General features: G+C 39.0%; 1 protein-coding gene across 11 annotated transcripts in view; it reads left to right on the plus strand.

The window, feature by feature from the left end:
- Positions 1–9,408, plus strand: part of LOC107265709 (allatostatin-A receptor) — a 59,073-nt gene that overhangs the window by 20,460 nt on the left and 29,205 nt on the right. For 5 of the 11 annotated variants that reach the window (XM_015735433.2, XM_025082825.1, XM_025082824.1 and 2 more), the window contains one exon: positions 1,757–5,490. The exons of the other annotated variants lie outside the window; for them this stretch is intronic. The gene's annotated coding sequence lies outside the window, so the exon portion shown is untranslated. Of the gene's footprint in view, positions 1–1,756; positions 5,491–9,408 lie in introns of those variants that run through there. 11 annotated transcript variants of the gene reach the window in all.

Raw genomic sequence — 9,408 nt, forward strand, 5'->3', positions numbered from 1 at the left:
ATCTCGAATAAATAATTGAATCACAGCCTCAGGGGGTTGTTTTTCGTCCCTTAGAAAATTCCTGCGTAACGGTAGAAAATTGAATTTTACTAAGAAACTGGTAAGACGCGTTCAGCGTCTCGTTGATCAAATTCGTTCCTACCAATCTGTAATGTTGGAAGCCTGCTTTGTACTGACGCACGTTCCTATATATATTACACACTTTGAATGCACATATATATATATATATATATATAAGCAAGTCGCTCACGTTATCCGCCCTCGGCAATCGCGTTCACGATGAAATCTAACTTTAGAAAAATTTTCCAAGAAAAAAATAAAAATTTCTCCTTGCCAAAGGAAATCCTAAGTCTCAGACTTACCACCCTAGCCGGAATACCATACCGCGACATTGGCCAATATACAAAAAGAATTCGGTCGTTTCCATGAGAATTGCCAAAATCACTGAAACCAAATCTCGCCCGAGTGTTGCGCAACTGTCGGCAAGTCACGTAAACCTGGGAAAAAAAAGTGTTTTATGTAAATGGATTATTAATATTTTTTTATACTGCCACCAAGACGAGTCTATATTACCGATTTTTCGTCACTGACTGTACGCGTAAATCAAAACCGATCAATAATTAAGACCCTAGACTTTTTACCCGAAAAGTCACACGACCTGCCAAAATTTAACTGGCATACGTGAAACGTCACCGGTCCCACCTATAGATACAGTATAAAAAAATGATACACCGTAGACATAAAAAAAATAAGAATAAAAAATAAAAAAATATTGATCACTATCGGAACACGGGCAGATTTTCATTACGGTCGCACAACCGACGCATGGCGTCGGCGTAACAGCTGGATCCTCGAGCGATGGGACTATAAAGCGTCGGCGTCGCCACATCCTTGGCGTAAACTCCTGACACGTGGTTGCAAGAGCAAGAAGGAAATATCGGCAATCCGAAACAGCTGCTACCGGTCGAATAAGAAATAATCGACGGCAGCGTCCTTCCCGGTACAACCGACGCCGGTCCTGAGCGTCACTTGAGGGCGACCACTTGTGAAACGTTCGCGACGATAAACGTGCGTGGAGGCTGCCGTTTCAGTTTTTCAAGCAGCCGTCGCATCGGTAACCCCATAACGCCTCGTTAAATTTCCTCGCTCACTGTGATAATGGGTAGAGCATTTTTTCTTTTATTCCCCTGAGAACTCTCACGAAAACGTCTGCATGCTGCCAAGTAGCTGTAAAACGGTATAGCGATGATAAGATGATACGACAACGTTTCTTGGTAGACCGAAAGAATCTTAGTGTTATATAAATTTGTCCCCAGGGATCAAGCAGGCTCTGCGCAGAGACTTTGAGGTACGGTTTAATAAGCCAGATGAATGTTTTTTTTTTCTACCACCCTAAACAAGATCACCAGGTAGAGCATATAATATGCACGGTGGTCCAAAAACAAAGTATAAAAAAATTTTTCAATTTTTTGTTTTTCTACCACCTAGTGATATACGTACCCGTATACCCTATGTAGCTATACCATAAAGTTTCTTTGGAAAATTCACCGCAAATTGTTACTAAGCATACCGGCTCTTGGTTTGGTGTACGTACAAGTAATACGGAGTAGCACAGTACTATATTAAATGTACACGGTGGTATAGTACCGCAGGATAGTATAATAAGGTCTGTGATCTACCCTTAGAAGTTGCCGTGAAACATTTAATATCCAGAGTGCCTACGTCTATGGGATAATATATATTTTATTTGTTTCAGGTAAGAGCACGTATAGCCAATAAATTAATGCGCTGGGGCGCCGAGAAGGTAACGGAACTATGAATTGACCTTAAGGGCGTAACAACCGAGACAACTGGAGGATTCGGCGTGAACGCGCATGCGCACGGGGTGTTTGCGAGGACACGTGCGAATGCGTGTTTTGGCCGAACAAAAAAAAATATTATTTTAAGACTTCGATAAACGAATTGAATGAAGAAACACAAAATTTTACGTTACGGAAAATTACTTTAAGGCGAAGCGATCGGGTTTTGTCGTAACGAGGAAAGGAAAGAAAGAAGAGAAGGCGGGAACTGTTATTATTTACTCAATATACGTGATGATAGTAAAGTACGTAACGTTATTGTACAGATATGGAGTCTTGGGTATCAGATTGTATTTACGTTAGGTGCGCGTGACGTTATTTCTTAAGTGTGAAAAATTTTCAAAATTGGCGCCCGAACGGCTCGACGTTTCGAAGTGTATATAAAGCGATTTAAGAGGATAGCCCTAAATCTTACGAAAACTTCCATTTGTATTTTATTAGCGCGTCTCACCCGACTGATTTTTTCTATAACCAATGCTCAATGCACGTTTTAGTAGTATTCGCCATTCCGCGTATCCCAGAACAAAAGAGTTTCACGGTAATGCATAGCGGATCCTATTTAAAGCTGCGGGAATACGTCAGAGAGACGCCAGCTATCGTGCCCCCCGTGGAGCTCAACGTGGAGTTTGAAAGCGTGAGATTTCTTGTGGCCCACGTGTGAGTCTAGCAATTCGCGTAGCCAGTGTTTATTTTCAAGCACGACTCCACGTAAACGATCCGCTCGCTTCGGAGAGTCGCAGCCAATTAAACTCAGCCTGGACGATCCTTATCGATATCATCTTTAGTGCACGGTGTCGCTTCGCACTCTCGAGATCGAACTTCGATGTCCGAGGTGGAAGCTTATAGTATCGGCTGTGGAAGCGACGCCGACGTTAGACGTAGAAAACTTTGAAACTCCATCTACATCTACGAAAGTGTTACTTATGGTTCAGAGATCGGAGAATCTTTATTGGAATTTCATTAGTTTCATGTCATCCCTTATATACGGTTATCTGCCCACTTTGTAGGTTATGTACAGATGCCCTCGTACCTAACCTATAAGACTGCAGAACATTCGGTCCCACTGTATTGGCCAACCAGTACCTTTCCTTGAACCACAGTGCACTGTAGCATTTGTTAGATCAGGTTAGGTACAGATGCCCTACCTAACCTATAAGACTGCAGAACATTCGGTCCCACTGTATTGGCCAACCAGTACCTTTCCTTGAACCACAGTGCACTGTAGCATTTGTTAGATCAGGTTAGGTACAGATGCCCTACCTAACCTATAAGACTGCAGAACATTCGGTCCCACTGTATTGGCCAACCAGTACCTTTCCTTGAACCACAGTGCACTGTAGCATTTGTTAGATCAGGTTAGGTACAGATGCCCTACCTAACCTATAAGACTGCAGAACATTCGGTCCCACTGTATTGGCCAACCAGTACCTTTCCTTGAACCGCAGTCCACTGTATCATTCGGTAGATGAGGTTGTCCGTCACGGGTCTTCTGGTCTTGTTAAATAAATTGACAGGGTCCCTGGTATGTCAGTGAGGGTGAATTCCGAGGATAAGAGTATATGAGAGCACCGTTTTAGCAGCACATACAAACCTTAAGGGACATCTTAAGTAATTTGGAACATGGTCAGAGGTACATTTTCCAAATTAAATTTTCTAACCTTTCTCAAATCCAATGAAACTTCGTTTCGATTACGCCACCCCTTATATACGCATATACCTCACAGCTCGTAAGTATTCCTATGTCTATGTTCTCTTTAACGACCCAAGGACGCTGCATATGCGTTTTTAGGGTCTTGCGAAGTAAATCAGAGCTCCAAGCTCAACCAAGGCGTCCCGAACAATGGAAATTGCTACGAGCGTCGCTCCTAACCGAAGACTCAACCCTTGGACTTTGATTTTTTTTTCTATTTCAACCTCCCCCATAGGAACTGGGTCGTATCTCTTCCTTACAACTTCAGAGAAAGCTCTCTCCTTCCTCCTGGCTGATGTCGGCGTCCCGACGACTCAAGTGGGCTTCTCTTATCATCGATCTACGTACAGCCTGACACTTGATTGCTCGTTGGCGATATTTTGCCAGTTGGGCTTTCTTCGGGATGTCTTTTATATACCTAGTCTGCATATTCGTATATTCATCCAGTCGTCCGACCCATTTGGTAATTCAGGTTGCGTCTCTCTTATCATCTAAAAGGGTCCACTTTCCTCTCTTTCTCTCTCTCGCACTCTTTACTGCGAACCTTGAATGGACTTTTCGTGGGAAATAGGAGGGAGGACAAAGTTGCGCCATATCGTCATTCGGGAATTATTGACGATTCGTCCTGTCACTTCAAAAGATAGGTCACGACCCCCAGGATCGGACATCGATTGAGACACCCCTTCTCATTGGGAGTAATAATCTGACGCGGTTCGGACGTTCCTGAGTAACTAGAAAATAGGGGGCACGATGGTCAGGTGGTACGGTCCTGGTACCGATATACCTCAGTGGGTAATGAAAACGGTAGATGAAGAAGACGAGGGTGGAATTAAAAAAGGAGAAAAATAATAATAGCTGGAAATTGGTAACTAGGACGCGTGATTTTGTATCCATAGGATGAGACGGATAGTGAGAAATTCAGGGTCGTATCTGGATATTGCATGATAATTAAATTACGAGAAAAAAAAGTTATCAAACTTAAAAAAAAAAATTTTACGACCCACTTTAACCATTTCGTCTGGCATCATCTGGTTTCCACCCGCGCGACTGCCCTAGAAGCATTAGATCCTTTTTGGGCTTTGTTCCTTTTTTTTTGGTAGCCATTCTTTGGTCGCTTTGTCTATTTTCTCGTCCTTCTTATTCTTTTGTAGTGTCTCTTCTCTTTCTTTTTCACCTTTCTCTCGATATCTTCCTATATCTTCACGAAAGACAAATTGAAACTGTGATTTATGTACCTGCGAGATACGTAGCGACAGCTGGCCTCCTGGTGGCGGCAACGCGCACCTAATGTCGCACAAGATAAGAATCGATTCGAGGGAAAATGTAGCAAAAGGTTTGAGCTTCCATTCTGGGAATTAGTGGGACGCAGGAGAGGCGAAAAAAGGTCCCATCGAACTTTCCTCTCTTATTAAAGTTTTCTATTCATTGCTCGTGAAAGAAGTTGCGATCCCTTTTAAAGTCTAAGGGCGACGTTTTCATTACGGAAGTTCACTTGGGATCAGTTCGGGCGTCCGTTAATCATTAATTATACTGTTCGGAATTACGTGTACGTAAATATTAGCTGTGACGTCATTGACGTCTCTTATTTTGTATATCGAGCGGAGGATCGATTCTCGAGAGGCTACGGGCAGCGGGAATAATTACGAAATAAATTAATTTAAAAAAACTCATTAACGTTGTATCGATGTTTACGTCTACGTTACTCGTGATGTTGAGACGTCGTATTTCCAAATAATTAATTATTACGATGACTTTTCGGTGTTCGATGTCGATTAAAGGAACATGTAAATGAGATGTTTGTCCTCCACTCCCAACAAAAATTGCTCCTCAGCCTCTACCAACAAAAATATATATATATATATATAAAAATACGTAAATGTAATATATAACGAAAACTGTAAATATAGGATTTAAGTATAGGAATATTTAACGAAAAAAAAAGGGAAATGTAAACCGAGAGCCGTAAGACATGCGCCATTGTAATTTATTGTAAAGGAAACAAATTCTTTTAGATAGGTTATGTTGAATCGACTAAGTGTAATATTTAGGTTAATTAATTAATTAATTAGCGACTAAGAGTGTGTGAGTGTGAGTGTATTATTTATAAGGTAATTAAAAATTAAAAAAAAACCGGTATTCGAATAACCGGAAATCGATGTATCCCATTCAAATGATAGAATGATTGCACTGGTATCGGGTGTTCGTATTTTAGCGCGGTAAATACGAAAAATTTATATATTTTAGGGAAAATTCGAATCTCCGTATTACGGCATATGAGCCCCTGTCTTTTACGCTGATTCGATTTTGAAAGTCATGTTTATTTAGAAAAAAAACATTTGTGTCTTAACTGGTTTTTTTTTAAAATGGACTTTTTTTTTCCTTGTTTAACATTATTTCTTAAGGTCCACGTGTTATTATAACTCACGGTGAAATCCGTATCAATTGTACTATATGGTATACAGTAAAGATATTATATCATGAACCGAAAATAGAACTGTTCAAATTTCTTCTTTTGATAACTCAATCCCCACTATCACCTCCTATCCTGATTCATATCAGAACCGGAGACGTATGTATACGGGATATTGGCAATTAATTAAAAAGGCTGTTCAGACAATTTAACAAGAAGGTTAAGGGATGAAAGGAGAATGATTTTAAAAAAAGCTTTGCAGAACAAAGTCCGTGTACAAAAATTTTAGCTTTCTCGTGCTTTTTGAAAAATATTTTTAAAAATTCGTTCGCCGTATCGTCCCTTAAGGCATATATATTGTGCATATATAAAGTTACAAAAATACATAAAAAAAAAAAAAAACATGGAAGAATCAAATTATGAAAATATCAGCAGCTTGAAAAATACAAAGTCGATAAGGATTCTATTCATCGTAGGAACGTCTATCTAGCCTGACTTTCTCATTTAAATTTGAAGAATTTCGCCAATTTCAAAATGTCAAATGTATTAACAGAGAGAGCATCGGATTCCAATGTAGATTTTATAAATATTTCTTTACAAGACCGTCTCCCCCTGTCGGTCTCCTTTAACGCCATTTTTTTCTCCCATTTCCCAAATTTGAAGAATTTCGCCATTTTCAAAATGTCAAATGTATTAACAGAGAGATCATCGGATTTCAATGTAAATTTTACAAATATTTCGTTTCAAGACCATCCCCCCCTGTTGGCCTCCCTTTACACAACTTTTTCTCCCATTTTTTTTTACCAAAAAAGAAACTCAAGAAGCGACAAGAAGACCAAAAAGCATACAATCAAATAACTTTCTACCGTTTGATATACTTTATTTCTTTATTTTCCTTTCCGTCCCCGAAAAACCGATTTCTATGGTCCTTTTATGCGAACATAAGTCCTTTGGAATCTGAAGGAAGATACGTATCTCAGTATACCTATAACTCGTATGGGCTGTACAAGGAGATATTATCGTTAAACGAAAGGCACCTAGACGATTTGGTTGCCGTAAAGGAAGAAAGAAAAAATTCTGATCGAGAAATCAGAAATTCAATGTCCCGGAAGAGGCAGGAACAGAATTCAGTTTAGGAGTCGGAGTGAAAAACGTACCGAATTCCCTAGAGAGAGCTTCACGCTACGTGGACGTCCGTTCGACTTACTTCGGAATCGTTCGGGTTCCGTCGTAACTCTAATGCCTTATGGGCAACGTTAAATTAAATGGACTTTACAGTTCACGAGTGTTACCGGACCTCGTAAATGGAAATATTTAAGACTCTGGTCAACTGCTGGACGTCGGAATTGTCGTCTCGATGAAAACAGGACACGAAATTGAAATGAAGCTAAAAAAGATATACGAGAGAAAGGAAATGACCTAAGTGCATTTCACGGGTTTTCAATCATTCAATATTTATGTATAGGTTAGGTATACGTGATTGCATTTACAAAAGCTTTTAAAGTTACTACACTTTTTATCTGTCATTTTCGATAAATATATCGATACGTATTGGCCTAATGACATTCGGTTGGTCTTACTTGCCAGTGCAGGCTCATCGATGGACCCTAGTTACTTTTTTTTCTTAACTTATTCCCTATGGATTTCATCCATCTACATATGCTAAAAACAATTTTCTTGCGAATTAAAATTATTAAATTTTTCATAAATTCTATATCGACGTTTATGTTATGAAAATTTGACAGTTCGTTATTTTTATGACTACAGGCTAGTTTATTCGATACGTATGAGTATCCGCCATTATGATAATAAATTTGTAACGTCACTCACCCGAATCCTAAAAATGCATAATCGATATTTTTTTGTAATAATTTTTCTTAAAATTTTTCCATTTTCATACTGGTACAAAATACAGATTTTTACCTAAATACGTTCTTTTCGAATTATGCTTCCTCCACACTGTAACGTTTCACGAGGTAACGCGATTGCTAAGGTCCATAGTCGAATTTTCAAAAAAGCTATCATTCACTAGTGACTCGAGCTCATCATCATCAAATCGTCACAGCTATGGCGGTAATTCATTTTGCAAAATACAGAATTCGCGTATCCCGCAGTTTGAAGGTGGCGCTATTTATTTATTTTTTTTAATCGGGCCAGACCGTGCAGCCAGTAAGTTACATAAACCAGCGGTTAGTTAGCGTTATAATGTCAGAGACTAAGATCAAAGATCTCGTTAGAAAACTCGACATAGACGAGCATAATATATACATATATATATATTGCAACGGAATATTTTGAACTCGTAACAAAAATGGGTTGAAAAATTCGTAATTTGCGATTACGAAAAACACCGAAGGCCAAAATATCTTTAGCGAAAATTTTTGCAATTTTATTGTATTTAAAGAATTTTCAATCACGCGCTATCCGGCTTAACCTATATTTGTCAAAGTAACAACAACCAGAACCCGCCCTAGTCGCTTAGCGTGCTCAGGTATAAGGACCCTCTGTACGAAACGCTCAGTCATGTCTCCCAGATCGCCAAGCCATTAATCTTCGCGATTAAGTTTCGAAGCCGATGCTTTCTGTTTTTCTTTTTGTTACTTTGATTTTGAATTATTCATTCTGTCTGAAAGCGTCTGTCCTGTTTCCTTCATGGGAAATAAAGTCGCCCGCTGTTGTCGGGATCGCCAAGTAAATCTTCTTTTTCCAATCGTCTCGTCCAGCCTGCTGTTTGAATTTTTGAAACCGTCTGGTTTTCCGCGAATTTTTTTTCACATCTCCAATCCAACTCCTCCTGTATAAACTAGGTCGCGGCTAGTTACGGAGACTTTGAGTCTGTTCTATAATGTGACGTGCGTTTTACAGCTGGCGCCCAAGGGAAAAATATCACACGGATCTGCCATTATACATCGTGGACCTAGGGAGTCGTAAGAATCCATTGGTCAATATATATATATATATATATATATCCTGATCCATTTCAGTCAAAAAATTCCAAGATAAAAAGAATATAAAAATATTTTAATGCAACTAATGGAAAATTAATTTTAATTTTTTTTAAAATAAACACACCGAGAATACTTCTACATCATGCAATGTTGTAGAGATTGGAGTAATTGGATGGTAAAATGGCAGAACACGCTGTTGTACCGAATACAACTTAATATGCATTACATTAATTAGTCGTAAAGGGACGACGAAGGTATGATACTTGGCTCAGAGAAGCTTTGCGTAACATCCACGTACTAATTACCTTTCCAAGAGTCGCACACAGGTGGCAGCAATTTTAGTAGTCGAGATATTCGTCTGTGAATTAATTAAGGAAGACACGTATAAATTCTCAGAGACAAACCTTAGGCTGATTTCACAATATTTTCTACTCCCCTCAAAAAAAAAAAAAAAAAAAAAAAAAAAAAAAAAAAAAAAAAAAAAAAAAAAAAAAAAAAAAA

The sequence above is a fragment of the Cephus cinctus genome, unplaced genomic scaffold, assembly GCF_000341935.2.
Source record: "Cephus cinctus unplaced genomic scaffold, Ccin1 Ccin1_scaffold0230, whole genome shotgun sequence".
Taxonomy (NCBI): domain Eukaryota; kingdom Metazoa; phylum Arthropoda; class Insecta; order Hymenoptera; family Cephidae; genus Cephus; species Cephus cinctus.